This window comes from Bos indicus x Bos taurus, chromosome 4, assembly GCF_003369695.1.
Source record: "Bos indicus x Bos taurus breed Angus x Brahman F1 hybrid chromosome 4, Bos_hybrid_MaternalHap_v2.0, whole genome shotgun sequence".
NCBI lineage: Eukaryota > Metazoa > Chordata > Mammalia > Artiodactyla > Bovidae > Bos > Bos indicus x Bos taurus.
In genome coordinates this window covers 97450761-97470974 of record NC_040079.1, presented here as the reverse complement: position 1 = coordinate 97470974, position 20214 = coordinate 97450761, and positions in this window count along the sequence as shown.

The following is a 20214-nucleotide window of genomic DNA, read 5'->3' as shown; positions in this document are numbered from 1 at the left end:
TGTGAAGAGTTGACTCATTGGAAAAGACTCTGATGCTGGGAGGTATTAGGGGCAGGAGGAGAAAGGGACAACAGAGGATGAGATGGCTGGATGGCATCACTGACTCAATGGTCGTGAGTCTGAGTGAACTCTGGGAGATGCTGATGGACAGGGAGGCCTGGCGTGCTGCGATTCATGGGGTCGCAAAGATTCGGACACTACTGAGTGACTGAACTGAACTGAACTGAACTGAACTGAAAGATTAAGGAGAAACGAATGCAAAAAATTTCCAGAGTTGGAGAAGCAACTGATATCTGTCATCAGTTGTAATTTTCCAGTTTTAAACCCAAAAACTGCTCATTGTTATTTGTTTGTGAAGATGGTGACTGAGAAAAGGTAGTGGTAATATGTTGTCACTTTAAACTGATAACAGAATTTTTATTTGCTGTTCTTATCAGTGATATTCTTTCTGGTGATTCCTTTGCTCTGGAAGGGTAGAGCACAGTGTTAAAAAAAAAGTTCCTTTTAATTTCAGATTAAATAATCAAGGCCCATTTATAAAGTTTTCATCATTTTTTTCTGGGCCTTGTCTTTAAACTTATTATTTTATATAGGAGTATGCTGCTGCTGCTGCCGCTGCTAAGTCGCTTCAGTCATGTCCGACTCTGTGCGACCCCATAGATGGCAGCCCACCAGGCTCCCACATCCCTGGGATTCTCTAGGCAAGAATACTGGAGTGGGTTGCCATTTCCTTCTCCAGTGCATTAAAGTGAAAAGTTAAAGTGAAGTCGCTCAGTCGTGTCCGACTCTTAGCGACCCCATGGACTGCAGTCTACCAGGCTCCTCTGTCCATGGGATTTTCCAGGCAAGAGTACTGGAGTGGGGTGCCATTGCCTTCTCCAATATAGGAGTATAGTCGATTCAAAAAACTAAGATCATGGCATTCGGTCCTATCACTTCTTGTCAAATAGATGGGGAAACAATGGAGGCAGTGACAGACTTTACTTTCTTGGGCCCCAGAATCACTGCAGAAGCTGACTGCAGCCATGAATTAAAAGATGCTTGCTCCTTGGAAGAAAAGCTATGATCAACCTAGACAGCATATTCAAAAGCAGAAACATTAACTTTTCCAACAAAGGTCCATTTAGTCAAAGCTATGGTTTTTCTAGTAGTCATATATGGATGTGAAAGTTGGACTATAAAGAAAGCTGAATGCCAAAGAATTGATGCTTTTGAACTGTGGTGTTGGAGAAGACTCTTGAGATTCCCTTGGACTTCAAGGAGATCCAACCAGTCAATCCTAAGGGAGATCAGTCCTGAATATTCTTTGGAAGGATTGATGGTGAAGCTGAAACTCCAATACTTTGGCCACCTGATGCAAAGAACGGACTCATTTGAAAAGACCCTGATTCTGCGAAAGGTTGAAGGCAGGAGGAGAAGGGGAAAACAGAGGATGAGATGGTTGGATGGCATCACTAACTCCATGGACATGAGTTTGAGCAGGCTCTGGGAGTTGGTGATGGACAGGGAGGCCTGGTGTGCTGCAGTCCATGGGGTCGCAAAGAGTCAGACACGACTGAGCAACTGAACTGAACTGATGGCTGATTAACAATGTTGGTATAGTCAGGGGCACAGCAAAGGGGCTCAGTCATACATATACATGATTGAGTCTCCCTCAGACTCTCCTCCAGGCCTTTCAGAGGTAACTTTTATTTAAAGTTCATTCAGAACCAACTGTATTCCAGACACTATGCTAAATTATTCACAGGACACCGTGGGGGTCCTGATTTCTTGGCTTTCTTTTCTCTTTGTATCCAGCTTGCTGTGTATCTTCTTTTATCCTCCATGAACTCATTACTCCTTAAAGCATAAGGGAAAAATTAAAAGTCTACTCAGTACTGTGGACAGAAATTTTGACATAAGAACAAGTATGTATATTTGAAAAATCCATGAAATGAGAGTGGCAAAATTTCTTTAATCTTTAAAGCAGTCATTCATTAGAGGTGCCAGACATTTGGTCCTGACAGAAGATGTATCAGATAGCCTTTCAAGATCCCATTTTGCATATGTCCTCTAGTCTATATACTTCAGTATACACTTTTGGGTTGCTTGATGATGCAGAGAGAGCCTGAGAAATGGAAGACTGACAGCAGGATGCCAAATTATTTACTTCAGTTCAGTTCAGTTGCTCAGTCATGTCCAACTCTTTGCGCCCCCATGAATTGCAGCACACCAGGCCTCCCTGTCCATCACCAACTCCCACTCAGACTCTCACGTCCATCGAGTCAGTGATCCCATCCAGCCATCTCATCCTCTGTTGTCCCCTTCTCCTCCTGCCCACAATCCCTCCCAGCATCAGACTCTTTTCCAATGAGTCAACTTTTTACATGAGGTGGCCAAAGTACTGGAGTTTCAGCTTTAGCATCATTCCTTCCAAAGTAATCCCAGGGCTAATCTCCTTCAGAATGGACTGGTTGGATCTCCTTGCAGTCCAAGGGACTCTCAAGAGTCTTCTCCAGCACCACAGTTCAAAACCATCAATTCTTTGGCACTCAGCTTTCTTCACAGTCCAACTCTCACATCCATATATGACCGATGGAAAAACCATAGCCTTGACTAGACAGACCTTTGTTGGCAAAGTAATGTCTCTGCTTTTGAATATGCTATCTAGGTTGGTCATTTCCTTCCAAGAAGTAAGCGTCTTTTAATTTCATGGCTGCAATCACCATCTGCAGTGAGTTTGGAGCCCCCAAAAATAAAGTCTGACACTGTTTCCACTGTTTCCCCATCTATTTCCCATGAAGTGATGGGACCGGATGCCATGATCTTCGTTTTCTGAATGTTGAGCTTTAAGCCAACTTTTTCACTCTCCTCTTTCACTTTCATCAAGAGGCTTTTTAGTTCCTCTTCACTTTCTGCCATAAAGGTAGTGTCATATGCATATCTGAGGTTATTGATATTTCTTCTGGCAATCTTGATTCCAGCTTGTGCTTCTTCCAGCCCAACATTTCTCATGATGTACTCTGCATATATGTTAAATAAGCAGGGTGATAATATACAGCCTTGATGTACTCCTTTTCCTATTTGGAACCATTTTGTTGTTCCATGTCCAGTTCTAACTGTTGCTTCCTGACCTACATATAGGTTTCTTAAGAGGCAGGTCAGGTGGTCTGGTATTCCCATCTCTTTCAGAATTTTCCTCAGTTTATTGTGATCCACACAGTCAAAAGTTTTGGCATAGTCAGTAAAACAGAAATAGATGTTTTTCTGGAACTCTCTTGCTTTTTCCATGATCCAGTGGATGTTGGCAATTAGGATATGTTTATTTATTAGAAAACCAAAGAGAATCAACTGTAACTTTTAAAGCCAATGTAAATGTATCAATACAAAAAGTGTTACAAAATAAATACATCTAAATAAAAAATATTCTTACTTAAAAAGTACATTGAGAATAAAAGTATACCCCACTTCTACCAAAAGATAAAATATCAGTTAGCAAGCATAAATTCTAAAATACCAATTAGTAAGCCTAAAAAACAGACAGAAAAGTCACTAGAAAATTAATACCTTTTTATATAGCATTCGTAGAAATGAAAAGACAGTAGATGGGAATATTCATTATTGAAAGATGTTGATACAAGCCTCCCTTGTAGCTCAGTTGGTAAAGAATCTGCCTGCAAAGCAGGAGAACTAGGTTTGATTCCTGGGTGGGAATGATCCCCTAAGAAGGAAATAGCAACCCACACTGGTATTCTTGCTTGAAAAGTCCTATGGACAGGGTAGCCTGGAAGGCTACAGTCCATGAGGTCGCAAGAGTCGGACATGACTTAGCAACTATACCACCACCTCCTCCAAAGATGTTGATCCATTTCAAGTGAATCCTAGAAATTTAGGATTTAGCACAATTCCACTCAATATCTGAATATTAGATTTTTCCTACAAAAATAAACAAGTGCCTTTCCTTGTTCATGAAATGGTTTTCTATTTCCAATGTTTGCCTCATTTTCTGGCAACAATTTATATTCTTTAAATGAATTGTTGTTTCGTCACTAAGTCTTGTCCAGCTCTTTGTAACCTCATGGACTGTAGCCCACCAGGCTCCTCTGTCCATGTGATTTCCCAGGCTAAAATACTGGAGTGGGTTGCCATTTCCTCCTCCAGGGAATCTTTCCAACCCAGAGATCAAACCTGAGTTTCCTGTAACGGCAGGTGATTCTTTACTGCTGAGCCACCAGGGAAGCCCTTAAATGAATTATCAGGAGGCAATGCTTCTATTAACTCACTCCAGTGTTCTTGCTTGGAGAATCCCAGGGACAGGGGAACCTGGTGGGCTGCCATCTATGGAGTTGCACAGAGTCGGACATGACTGAAGCGACTTAGCAGCAGCAGCAGCAGCAACAGCAGCAGCAGCAGCAATGCTTCTATTATTTTTTTTAGTTTAGAAAAATCTCTGTCAACCTCACTTATTCTTCAAGCTACCATTCATTTCTTCTTGTTCTCTTTACAGCAATAATACTCCAAAGCTTTGTCTATATTTTTTAAAAAGTTTCCTCTATGTATTCTTTCTTCAATTCACCCTCTCTGCCAGAACACTTTTATCAAAGTCACCAAGCAACATGGCATCCATATTGCTAAAACTAATTTTCCACTTCCCTTTCATACAATAAGAAAGCTTGTTGTATTTGATCTGTCAGCAGCCTTTGACAAGCATACTTACTTTGACAAGCAAACATACTTCCACAGCGAGTGGAAGTATGTTTTTTCCTTGGCCCCCCAGGACACCTCACCATCCTGGGCTTCCTTTTTTTCCTCTCAGGCACCTTCTTATGAACCCTCCTCAACTGCAATCTCAAAATTTTGGGGTGACTCCCATTTTAGTCCTTAGATCGTTTCTCTTTCCTGTTGACAAATAAGTCCTGGGTGGTATGATCGAAACTTAAGAATTTAAATACCACCTATAAATATTCTGAAATTCCCAAGTTCCATGTTTGCAAGTGGGCCCTTTCTATCGATTAACTGACCCAGACATTCAGTTGATGACTCGAAGCTTTACTTGGATGTACATTACATGTATTCACAGGACAGGCTTCAAACTCAGCTCCTTTATCCAACACCTCCAAACCTCCTCCTTTCGTAGAATTTTCCCCCATCTTTGTAGATGGCAGATCCATTTTGCCAGCTATGTTCAAGACATTCTGGACATTTTCCTTTCTTTTTCACACTTTTCATCTATTCCATTAGCAAAGACTTTTGGCTCTTTCTTCAAATGTATCAGATTCTAACAACTTCTTAACACCTCTACTGCTGCCTCCCAAGATTAAGCCTCCATCTTCTCACTTGAACTAGAACAAAAGCCTCTTAACACTTTGCTATGGACTGCATATTATTGTCTCCTCAAATCATATGGAAAAACCCAGTGCCCAATGTAATGGGATTAGGAGATGGGGTCTTTGAAATTTGCTTAGGATATGAGACTGGAGCCCTTATGAAAGGTATGAGCACTCTTATAAAAGAGGCCCTGAAGAACTCCATAAACCCTTCTCTCATGGGGAGGTACAGCAAGAAGTCAACAGTCTACAACTTGGAAGAAGAGGTTCTCACCAGAATCTGAATATGCTGGAACCCTTATCATAGACTTACAGCCTCTGGAATTGTGAGCAATATATTGGTGCTGTTTATAGGTCATCAAATTTATGATATTTTGTCATAGCAGCTGAAAGCACTAAGATACTCTTCTAGCTTATGTCCTTATTCTCCTACAATTATTCCCAATGGAGAGGCAAGAGTAATCCTTTCAAAATGTAAGTCATCACTGCTGTGCTTACAACTTTTCAAGGGCTTTTCATCTCAGCCAGAGTGATAAAAAGTCACCACAATGGCCTATAGGATCTCTACTGTTGTTACTCAGTCACTAAATCATGTCCAATACTTCGCAACCCCATGGACTGCAGCATGCCAGCCTTCCCTGTCCTTCACCATCTCTCCAGGTCTGCTCAAACTCATGTCCATCGAGTCAGTGATGCCATCGAACCGTCTCATCCTCTGTGCCCATCCTCATGCCCTTTTCCTACTACCCTCAATCTTTCCCAGCATCAGGGTCTTTCCCAATGAGTTGGTTCTTCACATCAGGTGGCCAAAGGATTGGAGCTCCAGTTTTAGCATCAGTCCTTCCAATGAATATTCAGTGCTGATTTCCTTTAGGATGGACTGGTTTGATCTCCTTGCTGTCCAAGGGACTCTCAAGAATCTTCTCCAGCACCACAGTTCCAAAGCAACAATTCTTTGGCTCTCAGCCTTCTTTAGGGTCCAACTGTCACATCCATATGTGACTATTGGAAAAACTATAGCTTTGACTAGATGGACCTTGGTTGGCAAAGTTATGTATGTGCTTTGTAATATGCTATCTAGGTTTATCATAGCTTTTCTTCTAAGGAACAAGCATCTTTGCTGTCAATACATTAATCATCTATGGTGTATAACAACTTACCCAAAAATTTAGAGGCTTAAAAGAAGAAACATTTGTAAATCACAGTTTGTGTAGGTTAGGAATTGTGTGCAAATTAGTTTGTTCCACTGGCTCAGGGTCTCTTAGATGCCACAATCAAGGTGACATCTGGGGCTGTTGTCTCCTGAAAGGATCCACCGTGGAAGACCCACTTTTGGTCTCACTCATGTGGTTGTTGGGCAGGTTTCAATTCCTTGCTAACTACTGGCTGGAGGTCTCCCCTGGTTCTTGCCACGGGCCTTTCCTTCAGGTTGGTTCACAACATGGTACCTGACTTCCATTAGATCAAGGCAGCAAGAAAGGAAGAGAAGTCAAGTAAATTTGGAATCCAAGTGTTTTTAAACTTAATCTTGGAAGTGATATCCCAGGATTTCTGTTTTATTTTCTTCACCAGAAACAAGCCACTAGGTCCAACGTGCACTACATCATTGGGACTGAAATATGAGCATGAATACCAGGAGGTGAGCACCCTTGGCAGCCAACTGAAATCTGCTCACCACAAATGACTGCTCCTCTTCCATTACACACTTGACTTTTTCTCTTGCCATTTTCCTCTGGGTCACTCTGCTTCAATCACATTGGCTCCTTGGATATCCTGTGTGAGCTATACCCTCTCAGGCCATTTGATCTAGACACATTGAAGAAATGTTCGATTTTTAAAGCATTGCATCCAAATCCTAAGAAGTTTTTGGAAACAACAAGGATGGTAGCAATCTTATCACTGTTGTCCTTAAGTCAGGAGTGTGTTTAAAATCTTGCTGCTAAGAGTAGGCAATGTAAGCTATTACCATGAATTCACAGCATTGTGCATGATGGAAAGTATCTCAGAAATCATATGAAGCTGGTCTTGTGACCTGTATGATTTTCCTGAGCAGTTTTGATTTTATCAGTAGGTAGGAAATGAATCTCAGTTATTCAGAGCTAGTTTATTAGTTAAGATAGATAGCTAGTGGGAACCTGCTATAAAGCATAGGGAGCTTAGCCCAGTGCTCATTGATTACCTAGAGGGGTGGGATGGAGGGGATTGGGAGGAAGGCCCAAGATGGAGGGAATATATGTGTATTTATAGCTGATGCACTTCATCAAAATCCAGAGATTAACATGATATTGTAAAGCAATTATACTCCAATAAAAAAAAAAAACGCATGCTATGGTGGCTGCAATATTTAGAATGATCAGAAGAGAAATACTCTGTAAAAAGTCACAAAACAAATTCAGATGGAAAACAAAAATCATAGTGCTAAACAACAACAACAACAAAAATAATAAAGAGAAAAATAAAACTATTACAGAAGTTAAGCAGGTTGAATTTCACAAGACTTGAAGTGAAAACTAGAGACAACTTACAAGGTATGAATAAATTAATTAAAAAGTGAGTATAATAGAATAGGTGTAAAATATACCATTATTATAATAGAAGTAAGGTCAGGGATGTGTACCTATATTGTGAAGGTAAAATAGCACACGTCATTTATCTGTTTTGATGAAACAGCAAGAGGAAGTGAGAAAATCCAAAGGACAAAAATATTATAAGAAGAACTTCATTGTTATACAATATTTTGCCTTTTTTTCCACCAGCTCGTTCATTAGTAACTTCTTACAAAGGCTGATTATTTTAGCAGATACTCTTTCAGATAACGATCAGGCTTTGTGGGTTTCCATATAATTTTATTGATGATTAATAAATATTAAATAATTAATTTCAACTCAGCAAACAATGACAGGATCTACAATAACAGCACTACATTCTCTGGACTGCTACATTATCCACAGATAAAACAATTTTTAAAGAAAACTTAATCGTATTTTTAATTAGGGTATATCTTTTTATTAAGTTACTATCTCCTATAAAACATTTATCGTGCATTGGATATAAACTCATATTTTCTATTTAAATACCAGATACAATTTGTGTAACCTAATTACCAATGTAAGTATTGAACACTAACAAAGAATATTTTAAAAGAAGTAACTTTAGCATTTGGAGGAGGGCCTGGCAACCCACTCTGGGGATTCTTGCCTGGAGAATCCCATGGACAGAGGAGCCAGGCAGGCTATAATCCATAGGGTCGCAAAGTGTCAGACATGACTGAAGGGACTCAGCACACAATTTTACCATAGTATGAAAAGGCCCAGACATTTAAAAATTCTTACTCTGTAAAATGTTTACTGAAACTTAGATTACTAACTCAAACATTCCCAATTGCTAAATAACACATAAATAGTAAGGTTTTTAATATTATATGTTAATGAAAGGGATTGTGGTTTAGATTAAATGTTTCTAACACAGAGTTCTCTTTACTTAAGATTGTTACCTGACATATAAAAAGAGGAAGAAATGCATCTAAAATCTATACTACACGTTCAAAATTGATAGTTTATATTTGGTATAAAAGGGATAAAATTTATAGTCCTGAGTGACAATTTTATGTAACAAGGCATGAGAATGTAAAATTCCATTCAAATTCACCTCTTATCACTATTCATGAAAACAGCATTTCTCAGCTGGGAAAGCTAACAGTGGTATTACATGGTGATATTATTTCAGAAGAGTTGTCTATGATGCAGAATATCTAATTTTTTCACACATTAGTAAGGACTATGTAAAATTTAGCATTTAATTTACATTCTATACACAATATTTTAAAGGGCAAGAGTAAGTATTTTTTGAAATAATAACCTAAATTAGTTTCAAAGCAAAATTTAATATGCATGTACTTCTTTTCTTTTAATACTTTCCAAATATAATAACTTTTCAAAAAAAAAGTATATCTTGATATATTAAGAAACAAACACTATTATTGCTGCTTTAGTAAAAAGGAAACTGGAGCATGGAATTGCATAAATGATTTTTTAAAGGGAATCCAAATAAAGTATAGGGTAGAGGAATCATAATATAGCCACAGGATTCCTCCTTTTAATGCTTGATGCTTTTGTTTTAAATATTAAAACCAGTAGAACAGCCCAATAACATCATGTGCAAGCAAGGAAGATGTTAACTGCACTGTTTTCACTACCTTAAGGAATCACAGTTGAGGCAAAACCATGCAATTTAATTCCCTGTCTTTACGGATAAGGAAATTTAAGTTTAGAGGCATTGTGACTTGCCCAAGGCCATAGTGTGTATAGGAAGCACAGAGAAGAATCAAGCTCAGGCATCCCTTATCCCTCGTATAGTGCTGTATCCACTATGATTAAAATGAACAAATTTAACCCCATTGCCAGATACTTTGATCCTTCAGTTAATTAGATTCATGGTAAACAGAGTTTTGGTTTTGGCTTTGGTATGTTTCAAACATAATCTGCACATGAAGCATTATTTTCACCTATCTTTTATACTTAAGAGGGAACATAAGTTTAATAATTAGTTTTACCTAATTCAGAAATAGAGAGAAATATCTGCTACTCTTCACATCTGATTCTCCACTTATTTATTTTGTAACAAAATACCACCACATTTCATATTTCTGCAGGATAGCCATATAAAGCAGATGTCAGCAATCTTTTGCTGTAAAGACATGGGGAGCAAATGTTTTTGTAACCACACAATTCTGGTATAACTCCCAGGGTTTGTAGCCTGAAAGCAGCCATAAACAATATGCAAATGAATGAAAGTCACTGTGGTTCAATAAAACTTTATTCACAAAAAACAGGTCATTGGCCCATGGGCTGCAGTAGTTTGTTGGCCCTGATCTAAAGCATGGTGATTGAGAATGAAAGACCAAGGTAATGATATGCTGTGGCATTTTGATTCAGGAGTATTTCAGTTAAAGCTGAGAGTTCTAGTTTTCCAAGTGATACCTAGAGACCTGCTGAGTTGACAAACTTTTTAAAACATAAAACTTCTTAACTTTAGAAAAGAAATCTGAGAAAAGCTATCTTTGTGTTATTATTATTCATATTTTTAGGAGAGAAAACCGAAGAATTAGACAATATATAGAGTTGAAACTTTTTTTTTAGCTGTACCATGCAGTTTGTGTGATCTCAGTTCTATGACCAGGGATCAAATTTGCACCCTCAGCAGTGAAAGCATGAAGTCCTAAGCATTGGATCAACAGAGAATTCCCTATAGGTTTTAAGCAACAACACATTATCTACTTTCTTTTTTTTTTTCTTCCTCTCTCTCTTTTTTTTTTTAATTTTTTAATTTTATTTTTAAACTTTACAATATTGTATTAGTTTTGCCAAATACGGAAATGAATCCACCACAGGTATACATGTGTTCCCCATCCTGAACCCTCCTCCCTCCTCCCTCCCCATACCATCCCTCTGGGTCGTCCCAGTGCACCAGCCCCAAGCATCCAGTATTGTGCATCGAACCTGGACTGGCAACTCGTTTCCTACATGATATTATACATGTTTCAATGCCATTCTCCCAAATCTTCCCACCCTTTCCCTCTCCCACAGAGTCCATAAGATTGTTCTATACATCAGTGTCTCTTTTGCTGTCTCATAAACAGGGTTATTGTTACCATCTTTCTAAATTCCATATATATGCGTTAGTATACTGTATTGGTGTTTTTCTTTCTGGCTTACTTCACTCTGTATAATAGGCTCCAGTTTCATCCACCTCATTAGAACTGATTCAAATGTATTCCTTTTAATGGCTGAGTAATACTCCATTGTGTATATGTACCAAAGCTTTCTTATCCATTCATCTGCTGATGGACATCTAGGTTGCTTCCATGTCCTGGCTATTATAAACAGTGCTGCGATGAACACTGGGGTACACGTGTCTCTTTCCCTTCTGGTTTCCTCAGTGTGTATGCCCAGCAGTGGGATTGCTGGATCATAAGGCAGTTCTATTTCCAGTTTTTTAAGGAATCTCCACACTGTTCTCCATAGTGGCTGTACTAGTTTGCATTCCCACCAACAGTGTAAGAGGGTTCCCTTTCCTCCACACCCTCTCCAGCATGTATTGCTTGTAGACTTTTGGATCACAGCCATTCTGACTGGTGTGAAATGGTACCTCATAGTGGTTTTGATTTGCATTTCTCTGATAATGAGTGATGTTGAGCATCTTTTCATGTGTTTGTTAGCCATCTGTATGTCTTCTTTGGAGAAATGTCTATTTAGTTCTTTGGCCCATTTTTTGATTGGGTCATTTATTTTTCTGGAGTTGAGCTGTAGGAGTTGCTTGTATATTTTTGAGATTAGTTGTTTGTCAGTTGCTTCATTTGCTATTATTTTCTCCCATTCTGAAGGCTGCCTTTTCACCTTGCTAATAGTTTCCTTTGATGTGCAGAAGCTTTTAAGTTTAATTAGGTCCCATTTGTTTATTTTTGCTTTTATTTCCAATATTCTGGGAGGTGGGTCATAGAGGATCCTGCTGTGATGTATGTCAGAGAGTGTTTTGCCTATGTTCTCCTCTAGGAGTTTTATAGTTTCTGGTCTTATGTTTAGATCTTTAATACATTTTGAGTTTATTTTTGTGTATGGTGTTAGAAAGTGTTCTAGTTTCATTTTTTTACAAGTGGTTGACCAGATTTTCCAGCACCACTTGTTAAAGAGATTGTCTTTAATCCATTGTATATTCTTGCCTCCTTTGTCAAAGATAAGGTGTCCATATGTGCGTGGATTTATCTCTGGGCTTTCTATTTTGTTCCATTGATCTATATTTCTGTCTTTGTGCCAGTACCATACTGTCTTGATAACTGTGGCTTTGTAGTAGAGCCTGAAGTCAGGTAGGTTGATTCCTCCAGTTCCATTCTTCTTTCTCAAGATAGCTTTGGCTATTCGAGGTTTTTTGTATTTCCATACAAATTGTGAAATTATTTGTTCTAGCTCTGTGAAGAATACCGTTGGTAGCCTGATAGGGATCGCATTGAATCTATAAATTGCTTTGGGTAGTATACTCATTTTCACTATATTGATTCTTCCAATCCATGAACATGGTATATTTCTCCATCTATTAGTGTCCTCTTTGATTTCTTTCACCAGTGTTTTATAGTTTTCTATATATAGGTCTTTAGTTTCTTTAGGTAGATATATTCCTAAGTATTTTATTCTTTCCATTGCAATGGTGACTGGAATTGTTTCCTTAATTTCTCTTTCTATTTTCTCATTATTAGTGTATAGGAATGCAAGGGATTTCTGTGTGTTGATTTTATATCCTGCAACTTTACTATAATCCTTGATTAGTTCTAGTAATTTTCTGGTGGAGTCTTTAGGGTTTTCTATGTAGAGGATCATGTCATCTGCAAATAGTGAGAGTTTTACTTCTTCTTTTCCAATTTGGATTCCTTTTATTTCTTTTTCTGCTCTGATTGCTGTGGCCAAAACTTCCAAAACTATGTTGAATAGTAATGGAGAAAGTGGGCACCCTTGTCTTGTTCCTGACTTTAGAGGAAATGCTTTCAATTTTTCACCATTGAGGATAATGTTTGCTGTGGGTTTGTCATATATAACTTTTATTATGTTGAGGTATACTTTCTTAATTTAAAGCTTTCCAAACCTTTGACACGCACACCCAATTGTCTCATCACTCATCTTTGTCTCAGAGTCCCAGGAAAACACCAATAAAAGAATCAAACCAAACTAGTGTATGTAACAAAAAAGAAGGAGACTCACAGATGTAGAGGACAAGTTAGTTACTAGTTACTAGTTAGGTTACTAGTGAGGTGGAGGAGGGGCAGTATCAGAGGAGGGGATGCAGAAGTATAAATTATTAGGTACAAAATAAGCCACAAAGATATACTATACAACACAGGTGATATAGCCAATGTTTTGTAATAACTATAAATGGATTATAACCTTCAAAAACTGTGATTCACTGTACTGTCCATTTGAAACAAATAATATTGAACAGCAACTACACTTCAATTTAAAAAAGAAAATAATTTAAAAAGGTATAACCCACAAGGTTACAGACAACTGGAGTGAAATAAGGGGCCAAAATTCTAATTGTATGTTTCTAAGTTGGGAAGCAGAAGGAGTGGTGGTGACTTAGATTAGTGGAGGAGGCTAAGTACTAGTGGAGGAGGGCCTGGAAGAGAAATGGGCTGATCTCAACCTCAAACTGCAAAATATTAGCGAGACTCAGCATTTTGAAGGCCAGCACCGAGGCAAGTAGACAAGGAAGTTAAGATGTGAGGCATTGGTTTAAAGTTTGCATATGAAATGTGTAGTTGCCGTCTCCCTACCGCTGTGGTCTCAACTCTCTCACAGACTCACGTTCCTTCAGTGTCTCCGTAATCAGTAGGAAATGGACATTTACTTGGAAGTAATGAACCTGAGGAGCTCAGGGCTCAAGGCTTTCCATTCTGATGGGGAGCTGGAGAGGAATGGGACAGAAAACAAGGAAGTCAAGTTACAAGCACAGTGAATTTGAAAGCTTCCAGGCTTCCTTGCTTATCTGGCTCTTAGAACACCAGCCATAAACCCAAGGAGACTTCTCCTGAGGAACTAATAGTCCTGGAAAAGAAGTTAGAATCTCACCCCACTATATCTTAATATATGAGAGTCTCAGTCACTCAAATTCTACTACCTCAAGTTAAGGGCATGTGGATTATGACATACTGTAATGACACAGTGAGAATAAAACATCAAACAATGAAAAATCTGGGTCCTAGAGCTCAGGATAAAGATCATCAGAATTATTGGAAAAGAAGAATTATTCAATATTAATTAACCATTTAGAATGCATCAAGAGCTAAGACAAGCTTTTTAAACATATACATACTATTTTACTCTCAATGACAACCTTGTGGAATGATTAAAACTACCTTTGATTCCTCAATTAGTAAGTTGAGACCAAAAAAATATTTCTCCATCTTTCTTGTACAAACTCCCCTCCCAGCCCCCACAGCTCCTCTGGGCTTTCCAGCATTTTATTATTGTATGTGATTTGTCAGCTAAAGGTCACCAATTATTGCAAGAAAATCTCTGACATAAAAAGAAGACACCAAATAAAACATTACAAACAAACAAGAAAACACAGAAACAGGAACCTAGAAGAAACAGACCTCACAAAGGAGACAGAAGGAAACTTACATTTAATAGCATCAAAGAGATAACAATATTTATTACATCTCCAAAATGGAAACAGAATGCTATTATAAAAGGCTGACAGTGACTATAAATCAAAGTAGAAAGATAAAAGAGAAAATCTCATAAATTAGAATAAAGAAGCAAAAAAGTGAAAAAAAAAAATCAGAGGATTGCTCTGAAATGACCAACATCCAAGAAAGAGAGTTTTTTTGAAAGACACAAAAGAGAAGGGAGTTAAATTATCAAAGAAGCAGCAAAAGAAAAATTCTAGGAAATTATAAATATTTTTAAAGAAATTCATAAAGTGTCTTGAGCATATTTTAATATTTTTTAGTCTGTAGTTCTTTTATATATAAAGAATGGCTGTAATAGGGATCAGAAAATGTGATACTATTAAAATTTAGAGCAGTTTTAATATATTGACAAATGAAATGAATTATGCGTAACAAAGAGGCTAACTTTAATCTACTCTGCTTTAGTCATATTGGAAATGGGATACTATATTCTGTATCATACTTTCAAGGGACAGATATTCCAAGGATGAAGTAATGGAATAAGCACTGATGTGTGTGGTGTGTGCCCAGTCACTCAGTCATTTTTGAGTCTTTTTCCACTCCATGGACTATATCCTGTCAGGCTCCTCTGTCCATGGGATCTCCCAGGAAAGAATACTGGAGTGGGTTGCCATTTCCTACTCCAGGGGATCTTTCTAACCCAGGGATTGAACCCAAGTCTCTTGTGGCTCCTGCACTGGCAGGCAGATTGTTTACCGCTGAGCCACCAGAATCTACCTGGCAATGCAGAAGCCACAGGAGGCTTGGGTTCAACCCTGGGTCGGGAAGATCCTCTGGAGGAGGAAATGGCTATCCACTCTAGTATTCTTCCTGGGATAATCCCACGGACTGAGGAGTCTGGCAGGCTATAATCCATGGGGTCACAAAGGATCCGACATGAATGAGAGGCTGAACAACAACAGCAACAACAATTATTTTTTGGTAGGTAACAAACCACACCAAAACTTTGTGGTTTCAAACAACAGCTGTTTCATTTGTTCATGATTCTGGAAATTAGCAATTTGAGCTAGGCTCAGCCAGGCAGTTCTTCTGCTGGTCTTGTCTGGGGTCATTCATGCAACTACAGTCATCTGGTCTCTAGACTGAGACTGGAGAGCTCTTTTATGTGTCTTCAGATTGCTGGTGACTGACAGCTGAGCCATTCTCACCCTCACGGAGATCACCCCAGACTTCTTCACATGGATGTCTCAGATTCCAAGAAAGAGAGACTAGAGGCAATGAGACCTCTTTGGAATTATATTTAAACCTCACATAATCTTATTTCTTTCATATTTTATTGGTCAAAGCAGGCTACAAGGCCAATCTGGATTCAAAGTAGTGGAGCAACTACATCCCTCTATTCTTGTGACAAGTTACAAAGGCATGCACATACAGGCATGGGAAGAAGCTGTGACCAGTACTTTGCAATCTGCTGTATTTACTCCAAACCATGCCACATGAAGAATGCTTGAAAAATTAGGCTGATTAGCCAGCAGTACAATGTATTAGCTATGGTCATTAGTTTTGACATTTGAAGTGTTGTCATGTAGAGAGGATATAACACTCATTTTTTATGGACCCTAGAGATCAAATGAAATAGGTGTACAGAAGTTTCAGAGAGTCAATTTTTGAATAATATAAGAAAGAATTTTTTTTTTTAAATTGTGATTCGCTTGGTCAGAGGATGGATTCAGGTGTATTAGGAGCACTGTTTCTTTAAGATGTGGCAGGAAGTATCTGTTATAGGATGACAGCTATGTGGCTTTTAGTGTGTTTTTCAATACTGGACTCTGACCTGTCTTTGCAGTTTGTAGAGAATATAATAGAGTGATCAGGACTAAATATTGTATTTGGGAGTAGCCTGTGAATAAGCAACTCACTTCAGTATTTGGATGGCATCATTGACTCAATGGACGTGAGTTTGAGCAAACTCTGGGACATAGTGAAGGTCAGGGAAGCTTGGTGTTCTGCAATCGATGGGGTTGCAAAGAGTTGGACAAGACTGAGTGACTGAACAACAACACAATCAGTAGCCTAAGTTTATAAACAGAAAGAAGAGTCAAAGAGAGGCAGACCCTGAAACTCTAGGTGGGGAGGAAAAAGAAGTAGTCCCATAGAAAGGAGTAGCAGAGAAAATTTAAAAACAACAGATCAGCATCACTGACTTTACACGGTATGTTACCTCAGCATTATCTTCACATGGAAAATTTTGTACTGTATTTAGAATATCTATTTCACTTCATTCCTCTCTGATACATAAATCTTTTTCATCTGAAATTTCTATTTGTGAAGTTATTGCTTGGTTTCAGAGTTATTCAGACTCAAATGGCCCCCTCCCCTCAGTTTTCCATTTATAATACCATCCTAACTAGTATATCTTTCCTGAGAGGATAAATTACCACAGCTGTGGGTTTAAAAATCTATGGTTACCTTCCAGCCTCCTGAATTTTTAACTGAGTTTATATTCAGGCTCTTCTGAGAGAAATATGACTAAACAACCAGGAGAAGGTTGCATTACCTAATCCAGTGATACATTAGTGGCAGGATGAAAACAAACTATAGCCCCAATAAGAGAGGTAGACAGTTTCCTGGAGACTCTTCTGTTTCCTAGTTTTCTATTTACCTCTTCAGTTCAGTTCAGTTCAGTTGCTCAGTTGTGTCCGACCCTTTGCGACCCCATGAATTGCAGCACGCCAGGCCTCCCCGTCCATCACCAACTCCCAGAGTTTACTCAAAATCAAGTCCATTGAGTCGGTGATGCCATCCAGCCATCTCATCCTCTGTTGTCCCCTTTTCCTCCTGCCCCCAATTCCTCCCAGCATCAGGGTGTTTTCCAATGAGTGAACTCTTCGCATGAGGTGGCCAAAGTATTGGAGTTTCAGCTTTAGCATCAGTCCTTCCAATGAACACCCAGGACTGATCTCCTTTATGATGGACTGGTTGAATCTCCTTGCAGTCCAAGAGACTCTCAAGAATCTTCTCCAACACCACAGTTCAAAAGCATCAATTCTTCAGTGCTCAGTTTTCTTCACAGTCCAACTCTCACATCCATACATGACCACAGGAAAAACCATAGCCTTGACTAGACAAACCTTTGTTGGCAAAGTAATGTCTCTGCTTTTTAATATATTTACCTCTTATGTGGGACTAACTTCAATAAGATAGTGGTGAAGAGTTACTGATACAGAGACGCCACATTCTTATGAATCCTGCCCTACTCACACAGTCATAAGACCTTTATAAATTTAGTATTTGAAAGCCCACAGAAAGAATAAAAACAAAACTGTTAGTAAAAGATTAATTATAAGAAAGCTTTTCAAATAGAATCATGAAGTAAATTGAGTCAATGTAAAAGAAATGTATAAGCGGAAGACATTATGTGCAGACAAGATAAGAACTGGGTTCGTTCCACACTCAGATTTAACACTGAATGATGTGTGATGTGGGTGTGTTGCTTTAGTGAGGGGGGTAAGGCAAAAGGAGGGAATGGCGTGGCTAGAACAATTCATGGGTTCATGCAGCACCTTCCTCCAGCCTTCTGGAGATCAGTCGGTGAAGCGATGGGCACGTGTGCTGCCTGCCTAGGTTTTTCTACCTGGAAGCCCTCTGTGGGCACAACTGACAATCATTCTACTGAGGTGTTTCTAGCCACGTAGCTGTGTCCTACTACATCCATCATTAATATTTTTCTACATTCTTTAAACTGGACTATGTCTAAGAAATTAATATTCTTCCTTCCAAATTCTTCTACTAGGGCACTCTTTTATGACAAGGTAATCCATGTAGTTGGAGAAGGCAATGGCACCCCACTCCAGTACTCTTGCCTGGAAAATCCCATGGATGGAGAAGCCTGGTGGGCTGCAGTCCATGGGGTCGTGAAGAGTTGGACACGACTGAGCGACTTCACTTTCACTTTTCACTTCTGTGCATTGGAGAAGGAAATGGCAACCCACTTCAGTGCTCTTGCCTGGAGAATCCCAGGGACCAGGGAGCCTGGTGGGCTGCCGTCTATGGAGTCGCACAGAGTCGGACACGACTGCAGCGACTGAGCAGCAGCAGCAGCAGTCCATGTAGTGCCACTTCACCCAGCTCTCTAAATGAATCTCAAATTTGAACATTCACATAAACTTTACTTAAATATATATTATAGATATAAGAAAATATTTATATGTATTATATATAAAATTTATTTAGAGGCATAAATATATACCCCAGGTCTCAAAGACCATTTCTGTTAACTACTGCATCCCTACCAGGATTTCCCATTTCCAATATCAGTGACATTGTTTCAGATCAACATACATGGTTCTCTCATTAATTTTAATAGCTTACATAATAATCTTCTATTCTACTTAATGATCTCATGTAGGATTTTTTTTCACTCCATTATAATCAATGGTACAATGAATGTACACACAGAGGTATACACTTAACACTGTTTTTTTACTATAGAGCATAATTTTGTAAGTAGAATTATTGAGCAAAAAACAAATTTACCTGCTAAACAAGACTCTATCAAATTTGTATTCTCATTAACAGTTCTTGAGAGGATCTTTTCTTCAATAATCCATTTCAAAATATTTTAAATTTTTTAACAATGATGGGTAAAAATATTTAACTGGTATTTACTTAATATTTTAGTGGGAATAACCATTGCTACATAATCTTTGTTCATTTTTGAATTGGACTATCTTATTTTTTTGTATTGATTTGTATCTAATGATTTGGATATCTATATTTATGGCTCAACATAGATCTGTTATATTTGTTACAAATGTTTTTCCATTAATTTTTCCTATGAAAGGTCTCTGTGTGCTGTTTCCTAAATATACCCTCTTACCTGCTCCCACTCCATAGAGATAATCATCTGGAAATTTATTTCTTTTCTCATTTCTTGCTATTTTTCAGAAATATAATTTTAGCACATATGTATGTACTCCTAGACATGGTGCTGAATTCTGCTTGTTTTTGAACTCTGAAAACATGGACCTGTACTATTTGCATTCTTCTGTATCTGGCTTTCTTCACTCAAAGAAGTATTTCCAAAATTGATTACATGCTGACACTTATATCTGTAGTTCATTTCTTTTCAGGTATTTTTCTTATGCTCAAAAAACTTGCTAAATCCTATTTTTAATTATAATTACCCATGTACTTTGTTGTGTTTTCTATGTAGGCAATCATAACACCATTAAGTAATGATTGTTCTATTTTGTCCACTCCAATTGCTGTCTCATTTATTTGTTTTTCTTCTTTAATTGTTCTTAGCCCTCTACTCGGTCACATTCTGACAAACAAGCTTCCTCCTATGGAGCCCCACCTTCCCCTCACCCTCTACCCTGAAGTCCTTGATTTGTAGTATTTGCCATTTTCAGTGATACAAATGATTCTTGGTGGTGGTTTAGTTGCTAAGTCATGTGTGACTCTTGGGACGCCATGGACTGTAGCCCGCCAGGCTCCTCTGTCCATGGGATTTCTCAGGCAAGAATACCAGAGTGGGTTGCCGTTTACTTCTCCAGCAGATCTTCTGACCCAGGGATTAAACCCAGGTGTCCTGCAATGTAGGCAATTTTTTTGCATTGCAGGCAGATTCTTTACGAACAGAGTCGTCTGGAAAGCCCTTACTGTGGTCATTTTCAAGCTACCAACAGTATCTTGGAGGTGGAAAGAGGGAGAAGGCTTCCTAAA